General features: G+C 53.3%; 2 non-coding genes and 1 pseudogene across 2 annotated transcripts in view; all 3 read left to right on the top strand.

Annotated features, from left to right (window-relative positions):
• The first annotated feature begins 6,203 nt into the window (after positions 1 to 6,203).
• LOC147870689 (small subunit ribosomal RNA) lies at positions 6,204 to 7,997 on the top strand (annotated as a pseudogene).
• A 330-nt stretch (positions 7,998 to 8,327) lies between these two features.
• LOC147870688 (5.8S ribosomal RNA) lies at positions 8,328 to 8,480 on the top strand. The gene has a single exon (XR_015533242.1). It is a non-coding gene; the product is annotated as a 5.8S ribosomal RNA (ribosomal RNA).
• Positions 8,481 to 8,760: 280 nt separating this feature from the next.
• Positions 8,761 to 10,000, top strand: part of LOC147870687 (large subunit ribosomal RNA) — a 3,653-nt gene continuing 2,413 nt past the window's right edge. The window contains exon 1 of the ribosomal RNA XR_015533243.1: positions 8,761 to 10,000. This exon is cut by the window's right edge and continues 2,413 nt beyond it. This is a non-coding gene — a ribosomal RNA (large subunit ribosomal RNA).

Here is a 10,000-nt window from a genome sequence, read left to right as displayed (position 1 = left end):
GCTCACGCTGAGCGTTGCTGAGCTCACGCTGAGCGTTGCTGAGCTCACGCTGAGCGTTGCTGAGCTCACGCTGAGCGTTGCTGAGCTCACGCTGAGCGTTGCTGAGCTCACGCTGAGCGTTGCTGAGCTCACGCTGAGCGTTGCTGAGCTCACGCTGAGCGTTGCTGAGCTCACGCTGAGCGTCGCTGAGCTCACGCTGAGCGTCGCTGAGCTCACGCTGAGCGTTGCTGAGCTCACGCTGAGCGTTGCTGAGCTCACGCTGAGCGTTGCTGAGCTCACGCTGAGCGTTGCTGAGCTCACGCTGAGCGTTGCTGAGCTCACGCTGAGCGTTGCTGAGCTCACGCTGAGCGTTGCTGAGCTCACGCTGAGCGTCGCTGAGCTCACGCTGAGCGTCGCTGAGCTCACGCTGAGCGTCGCTGAGCTCACGCTGAGCGTTGCTGAGCTCACGCTGAGCGTTGCTGAGCTCACGCTGAGCGTTGCTGAGCTCACGCTAAGCGTTGCTGAGCTCACGCTGAGCGTTGCTGAGCTCACGCTGAGCGTTGCTGAGCTCACGCTGAGCGTCGCTGAGCTCACGCTGAGCGTCGCTGAGCTCACGCTGAGCGTTGCTGAGCTCACGCTGAGCGTCGCTGAGCTCACGCTGAGCGTCGCTGAGCTCACGCTGAGCGTTGCTGAGCTCACGCTGAGCGTTGCTGAGCTCACGCTGAGCGTTGCTGAGCTCACGCTGAGCGTTGCTGAGCTCACGCTGAGCGTTGCTGAGCTCATGCTGAGCGTTGCTGAGCTCATGCTGAGCGTCGCTGAGCGTTGCTGAGCTCACGCTGAGCGTCGAACTATGACTGTCTTAAGGTATCCAAATGATAGGCCATCTAATTAGTGAGTGTCATTATATTTCCCAAAGCACCAGCGCCCAGGATTGCCCGGCTGGTGTCGAACTATAACTATCTTAAGGTATCCAAATGATAGGCCATCTAATTAGTGAGTGTCATTATATTTCCCAAAGCACCAGCGCCCAGGATTGCCCGGCTGGTGTCGAACTATAACTATCTTAAGGTATCCAAATGATAGGCCATCTAATTAGTGAGTGTCATTATATTTCCCAAAGCACCAGCGCCCAGGATTGCCCGGCTGGTGTCGAACTATGACTGTCTTAAGGTATCCAAATGATAGGCCATCTAATTAGTGAGTGTCATTATATTTCCCAAAGCACCAGCGCCCAGGATTGCCCGGCTGGTGTCGAACTATAACTATCTTAAGGTATCCAAATGATAGGCCATCTAATTAGTGAGTGTCATTATATTTCCCAAAGCACCAGCGCCCAGGATTGCCCGGCTGGTGTCGAACTATGACTGTCTTAAGGTATCCAAATGATAGGCCATCTAATTAGTGAGTGTCATTATATTTCCCAAAGCACCAGCGCCCAGGATTGCCCGGCTGGTGTCGAACTATAACTATCTTAAGGTATCCAAATGATAGGCCATCTAATTACTCCGAAACGTCTCCACACGATGTGCCCGCGAAAACGGCCACGACAGTTCTCCTCGGCCGAACTGGTGGCCGTTCTCATGCGCACATCGTGGCCGATCCCTCTGCCCCGCGCCCCCGCGCCGCCGCCAGGGTGCAGCGATTTTTGTGTGCCGTGCCATATTTTGGTGACACTCACTGGTAATCGTGCGCAGTCTGCTGACAGACATTGTACATTGACAGACATTGTACAAAATGTGCAAAAACATGTATTGTCATGACACTTACTCACACATCACTTAATTCGACCTTCCAACGCGCACTCATACAACGGCGGGAACACGCAGCGCGGAATCGAACTCGGACATCAAGAGCGGCACGCAGGGTCGCTAACCATTACATCACATGGCCTATATGGGACTTCCGCCGTGCCGCTTTCATGCTCCCGACCGTGCGCGCTGTGTGTTTCGTTCCCCCAAGGCCGTACGTCGTATATTTTCTTACTTACTCGCTGTCACTTTCATTCTCTCACTCCCTCTCTCTCTCTCCATCTCACTCCCCCTTCATATCTCTCTCGTTTCCCCACACTCTCTCTCCCTCGCGTTTCCCTCTCTCTCGCTTTCGCTCGTTCTCTCTCTCTCTCTCTCTCGCTCTCTCTCTCTTTCTCTTCGCATCACTTCGCCTCGTCCGTCGCCGTCCATCGTCACTCGTTGGACCAAATAGACGAACGAGTTGACGAACTTCATCGGTTGGCCGTCGACGTCTAGAGAACGCGGATCGCGGTTGCTCATCGCCTCAGTCTTGCATGGATGGATTCGGAGGCCGACGGTCTTCAGTCGTCTGTCGAGTGTCGTCACCATCTGCAGTTGACGATAGTCGTGAGAGATCAGGACCACGTCATCGGCGAAGCGGAAGTGTGAGAGGCGTCGGCCGTCGATCATCACTCCCTTGCCCGACCAGTCGATGTCTCGGAAGTCCCCTCGTCGGGAATGCGATGTCGTCGGGAATGCGAGTCGAACGCGGACGAATCGATGATCGCTGTCGAAGGCGAACCGAGAGAGTACGGAGACGTCGTTGACGGTGACGTCTCGGTTGGCGAAGACGTAGTCGATCTCGTTCTTCACTTGTCCATTTGGCCCACACCACGTCCATCGGCGAGTTGGCAACTTCTTGAAGAAGGTGTTCAGCAAGCGGATGTCGAACTGCTCGCAGAGGTCGACGATCTTCTGTCCTCGTTCGTTCCTGTCGCCGTAGTCGAACACTCCGGTGCTCTTCTCACCGTCTTCATGGTGGCCGATCTTCGCGTTGAAGTCGCCACAGACGCGATGGACACGCTGTGACGTCAACATCGGTCGAATCATCTCGTTGAGAGCATCGTAGAGGCCGTCGATGAAGGCGTCGTACTCATCCTCCTTCATACTCGACGCGGGAGCATAGACGCAAAAGACGCGCACGTGCGCAGATGACGTCATCAAAAAATAGATAGAGCACAGACGCGGCGACATGTAGATATGTCGGATGGGTGAAATGCGCAACCGATTTCGTCGAATTCGTCTGAAGTTCTGTGAGGGTGACGAGCCCAACGGGATAAGATCTGAGCGGTAGCGATGGACTCCGAGAACTAACAAGTGCCTGTGTGAACTAGAGAGTGATACGCTGCTATGTAAATGCTCACTGGTCATCCTCTTGGGTGCTGGTACATAGTTTCTAGCAAGTCAGAGTTTATCTAGCAAGTCAGAGAGCAAGTATGCTCATCACGCAGTGCTTCGACGGTCGCACCGCGACTGCTGCTGTTGCCGGCGAAGATGCCGTCAACTAAAAAGTCGGACCATGGGAATCGGATCCTTCATAGGTGCAGGCGACATCTCCGCTATCGTCTGCTTGTGTGGTCAAGCTGTGTACTGCATAGTCTCTCTCTCGAGAGATCTTTTGCCCGTCCACAGGTTCGATATCTCGTCTACATCTATTACGTTTCCAGAGGCTAGAACTGTTTGCTAAGTCATTGCACGAAAGGAAAATACCTGCACTGCGGATACTCGTTCTCGACCATCCGTGCTGGTCGTATCTCACACGTTTGATAACGATTGAGTGGAGGAGCAGAGGTACACACAAGAGCAGAGGTACACAGTGGAGGAGCACACATTGTGTACAATGTGATTGTTCTCTCTCTCCCCCCCCCCCAGGTGAAATTGGATTACTACTTCGGTACATCTGGCGTAGTACTCCAGTACATTCTCAGTAGTGCCTGGTGAACCCCAGAGTAGTACTCTAAATGTACTGGAGTAGTACGCAGATGTACCAGGGTAGTACGTCGATGTACCGGATTAGTACTTCAGATGTACCAGTGTAGTACTTCAGATGTACCGAAGTAGTACCTCGTTTTCACAGGATATCCGGGCCGTTCCGGTTCCACCATAACCACCGTGTCTACTTATTAGTGAAACTTGAATTGTTCTTCCACTTTATCTCTCTATGACATCGTCCAGAGTACACCAATTATGCAAATGACCAGAACATGGTGTGGCCACTGCCGGAGGTGAAACAGAGCTTGAGCTTGAGTTATTACGGATAAACCTCCGACGGAATGGAACCTGCGCGAAGCAAGAGCACGCTGACAAGTGAGGAGGGAGAGCTAGAGAGAGAGAAAGAGAGGAGTGAGCAACAGACAGACACATGGATATGATAACACCGACTGCACGTATTCTAAATTAGGCTGCATCAATAACATCAGAGATACAGACTTAGGGAAGGGGGACTGGTACCTAGATGGAATGCTCGTGTCTGAACTTGGCCAGTTTCTGCATCAGGAGACTTCTCTCCTTTCCCGTGTCGTCCAAACGGAAGTCCGCAAGCGGAGGCATGTTTCCGTGCGTCTTCGCCCAGTTACAACGACGACGATTGCTGAAACATTGCAAGGCTTCAAACAGTCACATAGAGCAGGTACTTAGGGCAGTCGCCGATAGAAACGGTAACAGTAGGAACTCTCTCCACATCTTCAGCAACATTTATACCGTCGAATCACAAAAACAATACAAAATATCGCGCTTGGCATTTCAAGACTGCAACACTGTTCCAATAACACTGAAGATTCTCTTATACATATGACACTAACATCGAAATGCAATAAGCACACACGTCGCGCCGCAAAAAAATGCCATTTATTCACCGCACGGAACCGCGCTTGTTGCCGCACACTTTTTATGGCTGATGTACTGGAGTAGTACCAGGGATGTACTCGGCGGACGAGTACATCTCTGGTACATCTGACGTACTACTCTGGTACATCTGACGTACTACTCTGGTACTACATGTACCAGAGTAGTACTTCGCCGACGGAGGGTGTACCGAAGTAGTAATCCAATTTCACCTGGGCCCCCCCCCCTCTCTCTCATGTCGTCGTGTATCGTATCTTCATTTCCACTGGCCACATTGTGTGGAAAACCGGCCATGATGTGCCCATCGTCCGTCGAAACGGCCACGAAATGGCCAGGCGACTTTGCCTGCGCACATCGTGGCCGATCGTCATTTTCACGGGCACATCGTGGCCGCGCCTCAAAACCGCGGCCGATCTCGTGCGAGCTCTCTTCGGAGTAGTGAGTGTCATTATATTTCCCAAAGCACCAGCGCCCAGGATTGCCCGGCTGGTGTCGAACTATGACTGTCTTAAGGTATCCAAATGATAGGCCATCTAATTACTGGTGTCTGTGACATTGTGTAACTATGCCTTCTCTTCCAAGCGAGCCAGTCGTGCGTGCCGGCCTGTGCGTGCGGACCTGTGCGTCCCAACCAGGGGTGTCCACGGCCGGCCCCAGAGGGCGGCCGGCCGGCCGCTGCCCTTTTATCGGCCGTGACCGGCCGGCCGTCACACCTCTCCCGGCCGTGACCGGCCGGCCGCCACCCCCAACCGGCCGCGGCCGGCCGGCCGGCACCCTTTACCGGCCGGTGCCGGCCTCTAATCGATAATAGAAAAAAGACGCGTTTACAAGCAGAGGAATGTTGGGGAGGGTTTCTGCAACGATGGAGAACGTGTTGCAAGGAGGTCTTGAGGCGCTAATCCTTAGGCGCGCATGTTTTGACGTCTATTGAGGTCGTCTGGCAGACATCCAAATGAGTAAACACGAGCGGTCACCTCCACCGGCCGTGACCGGCCGGCCGCCACCTCCTAGCGGCCGTGTCCGGCCGGCAGTCAACCCCCTCCCGGCCGCGGTCGGCTGGCCGGCCGGCCGGCCGGGCAGCCGGCCGCGGCCGGCCGTGGACACCCCTGGTGCCAACCCGAGCCCCTGTCGAACCCGAGCCCCAGATGAAGATGAAGATGAAGATGACGATGAAGACGAGGTAAAAAACACGTGGTAAAAAAGCCGCGACATGTGAAGGAGAGTGGGAAAAACTGTGAAAGTAAAATTTGTAATTTTGAAAAAAAAAATTTTCACTAAAAAAAACTCTCTCGGATCAAACTTATTTGGTGGCTGCGATTCGTTCTTAGGAACAGATCCTATCAGCCAAGATTAGTTCTCAACTGCTCCGAAAGGACCGGTTCTGAGCGACCGTTGGCGGCTAGCGTTTCGGCGTTGGCTGCTGACACTATTCGGCGTGCGCTGAGTTAGAGCAACGTTATGTGCCAGTTCAAAGCGTGAGAGAGGCTTTGTGAACGTGGACAAAGATATTCGAACGACTTTCGAGTCGAACGACTGACTTGCTTGTCAATGCGCTCCCGCTTGGGGCGTGTGTGGACGTGTAAGATCGGTTACCTGGTTGATCCTGCCAGGGGTCATATGCTCAGTTAAAAGATTAAGCCATGCACGTGCATGTACAGCTACTATATGGTGAAACCGCGAATGGCTCATTACAACAGCTATAATTTACTTGATGTAGACAATCCTACTTGGATAACTGTGGTAATTCTAGAGCTAATACATGCAGCAAAACTCAGACCTTACGGGACGAGTGCATTTATTAGATCAAAACCAATCGGTTTCGGCCGTTTGTTGTTGACTCTGAATAACTCAGCTGATCGCATGGTCTTGTACCGGCGACGTGTCTTTCAAGTGTCTGCCTTATCAACTTTCGATGGTAGTTTATGTGCCTACCATGGTTGCAACGGGTAACGGAAAATTAGGGTTTGATTCCGGAGAGGGGGCCTGAGAAACGGCCACCACATCTAAGGAAGGCAGCAGGCGCGCAAATTACCCACTCTCGGCACGAGGAGGTAGTGACTAACAATAACGAGACCGTTCTCATTGAGGCCGGTTATCGGAATGGGTACAATTTAAACCCTTTAACGAGGATCTATGAGAGGGCAAGTCTGGTGCCAGCAGCCGCGGTAATTCCAGCTCTCAAGGTGTATATCCCTATTGCTGCGGTTAAAAAGCTCGTAGTTGGATCTGCGCCTCAGGACTCGGTCCGCCCTCTGGGCGTGAACTGAGCTCCTAGGCAAATACTGCTGGTTTTCCGTCGGTAGCCTTCACTGGTGGCCGGCGGTGGCTAGCGAGTTTACCTTGAGTAAATCAGATTGCTCAAAAAAGGCGTTTCGCCTGAATGTTTGTGCATGGAATAATGGAAAAGGACTTCGGTTCTATTTTATTGGTTTTCTGAACTGAGATAATGGTTAAGAGGGACAGACGGGGGCATTCGTATCGCTGCGTGAGAGGTGAAATTCTTGGACCGCAGCGGGACGCCCTACAGCGAAAGCATTTGCCAAGAATGTCTTCATTAATCAAGAACGAAAGTCAGAGGATCGAAGGCGATTAGATACCGCCCTAGTTCTGACCGTAAACGATGCCAACTAGCGATCTGCCGGTGGTAATTACGCCCTGGCAGGGAGCTTCCCGGAAACGAAAGTCTTCCGGTTCCGGGGGAAGTATGGTTGCAAAGCTGAAACTTAAAGGAATTGACGGAAGGGCACCACCAGGAGTGGAGCCTGCGGCTTAATTTGACTCAACACGGGAAAACTCACCCGGCCCGGACACCGTGAGGATTGACAGATTGAGAGCTCTTTCTTGATTCGGTGGTTGGTGGTGCATGGCCGTTCTTAGTTGGTGGAGCGATTTGTCTGGTTTATTCCGATAACGAGCGAGACTCTAGCCTACTAACTAGTTCCTGGATAGTTCAGTCCAGGCGACTTCTTAGAGGGACAGGCGGTGTTCAGCCGCACGAAATTGAGCAATAACAGGTCTGTGATGCCCTTAGATGTCCGGGGCTGCACGCGCGCTACACTGGGGGAATCAGCGTGCTCTTCCTGCATCGAAAGGTGCGGGTAAACCCTTGAAAATCCCCCGTGATCGGGATAGGGAATTGCAATTATTTCCCTTGAACGAGGAATTCCCAGTAAGTGTGAGTCATCAGCTCACGTTGATTACGTCCCTGCCCTTTGTACACACCGCCCGTCGCTGCCCGGGACTGAGCCGTTTCGAGAAACGCGAGGACTGTTGTGCGGAGGCTTTCGGGCTTCTGCATGATGGAAATCGTCTTAATCGCAGTGGCTTGAACCGGGCAAAAGTCGTAACAAGGTCGGAGTAGGGGAACCTGCTCCGGGATCATTAATGATTCAAACTTTCAACGAGTTCTGAATTCATTTGGTGGTCCGCACCGCGTGAACTAGCAGCGAGAATGTGTTGCGAGCCCGTTTGGCTCTCGTTACTAGCTGGTTCGGTGCACCTCCGTTAACCAACGGCTCCGTTGGCGTCTACTCTCGCACTGAGCGACCGTCCTGTCCGTCGGTCTCGGTGACGTGCGAGCGACAATTCGGCTGTCCCTTCGGGGTACGGCTTTGAGTAGACTCAATGAGCACCAGCTACCGGTGCCGCCAACTCAAACCAATTTCTCATACTATGTACGAGTAATAATCACGTTTGGAAGCGTGAAGAAAGAACTACTCTTAGCGGTGGATCACTCGGCTCATGGGTCGATGAAGAACGCAGCCAGCTGCGTTAACTAGCGCGAATTGCAGACACATTGAGCGCTAAGATTTCGAACGCACATTGCACTGCGGGTTTGCTCCCGTCAGTACGTCTGGCTGAGGGTTGGTATATACACTTGTGATTGATAGGCGTGCGAGGCGGCGAGTCTTATGCTAGTGTGCACGCCGGTCGATTGCTGAGTCGGAGAGCAGCGTCCGCAAGGACGTTCCCTCTCTTTGTTTGAACGAGTGCGCGACAGGCGTCTGGTAACAGGCGTTGCGCCAGCGTCGACTTGCTGTCGCCGCGAGTGCCGGCTTCACGGAGACTAACCGTGAACCTCGTATGCAATATGAGGGAAGTCCGTGTGTTCGTGTGCTTCATGGCGAGTCGGTTTGCTTGATCTTGTCAACCTCAGCTCAGTCGTGATTACCCGCTGAACTTAAGCATATCATTAAGCGGAGGAAAAGAAACTAACGAGGATTCCCCTAGTAACGGCGAGTGAAAGGGGAAGAGCCCAGCGCTGAATCCCTCCGTCCACTGGGCGGAGAGACCTGTAGCGTATAGGTGTGGCTGTCCGGCGTAGTTGTTCACCCAAAGTTCCCTTGACTGGGGCTACAGTCCTGAGAAGGTGCGAGACCTGTACGGGTGGCGGCTGCGACGGTTGGTTGCTCCTTGGAGTCGGGTTGCCTGAGATCGCAGCCCAAAGAGGGTGGTAAACCTCATCTAAGGCTAAATATGACCATGAGACCGATAGCAAACAAGTACCGTGAGGGAAAGTTGCAAAGAACTTTGAAGAGAGAGTTCAAGAGGGCGTGAAACCGCTGAGATGGAAACGGATAGAGTAGACGAAACTCGGTTGCATTCAGCTGTGTGGTGGCGCGGTCGGGCGTTCGCAGACCCTCTTGAGGGTGTGGGCGTTCGGTGCTGTGCTACTGCGTGGTTCATTTGCAGCCGGTGTGCGCTGAGGATCCTGACATTCGTGCCACGAACCGTGTTAAGGGTTGCCCTCATACCGAGGTGTCTTCCACGCGGCAAGAGGCGGCTTGTTAGGACGCGTTGCTGGCGGTTCCCGCAGGCGCCTGAGCGTGCTGCCCTGATGTGTGTCTTCGGCGGTCGCTTGCGACTTGTTGTTGATGTGTGCTGGGGCGGTGTGTCTGGGCGAGGAGCCGTTCCTCAGTGTCACCGTCTATCACCTATCCGACCCGTCTTGAAACACGGACCAAGAAGTCTAGCATATACGCGAGTCATAGGGTGGTAAACCTATAGGCGTAATGAAAGTAAAGGCCGCTTGATCGGCTGATATGGGATCCGTGCGGTTTCGGCCGCGCGGCGCACCATAGCCCCGTCCCGTCTGCTTGCAGTGGGGCGGAGGTAGAGCGTATACGCTGGGACCCGAAAGATGGTGAACTATGCCTGAGCAGGATGAAGCCAGAGGAAACTCTGGTGGAGGTCCGAAGCGGTTCTGACGTGCAAATCGATCGTCTGACTTGGGTATAGGGGCGAAAGACTAATCGAACCATCTAGTAGCTGGTTCCCTCCGAAGTTTCCCCCAGGATAGCTGGAGCTCGTAATGCAGTTATATTCGGTAAAGCGAATGATTAGAGGAATTGGGGTCGAAACGATCTCAACCTATTCTCAAACTTTCA

The sequence above is a fragment of the Zootermopsis nevadensis genome, unplaced genomic scaffold (genome assembly GCF_977971745.1).
Source record: "Zootermopsis nevadensis isolate Lab colony 2312 unplaced genomic scaffold, Znev_1.0 Znev_ptg000214l, whole genome shotgun sequence".
NCBI classification, from domain to species: Eukaryota; Metazoa; Arthropoda; class Insecta; order Blattodea; family Termopsidae; genus Zootermopsis; species Zootermopsis nevadensis.
This window is presented reverse-complemented; position numbering and strand designations above follow the sequence as displayed.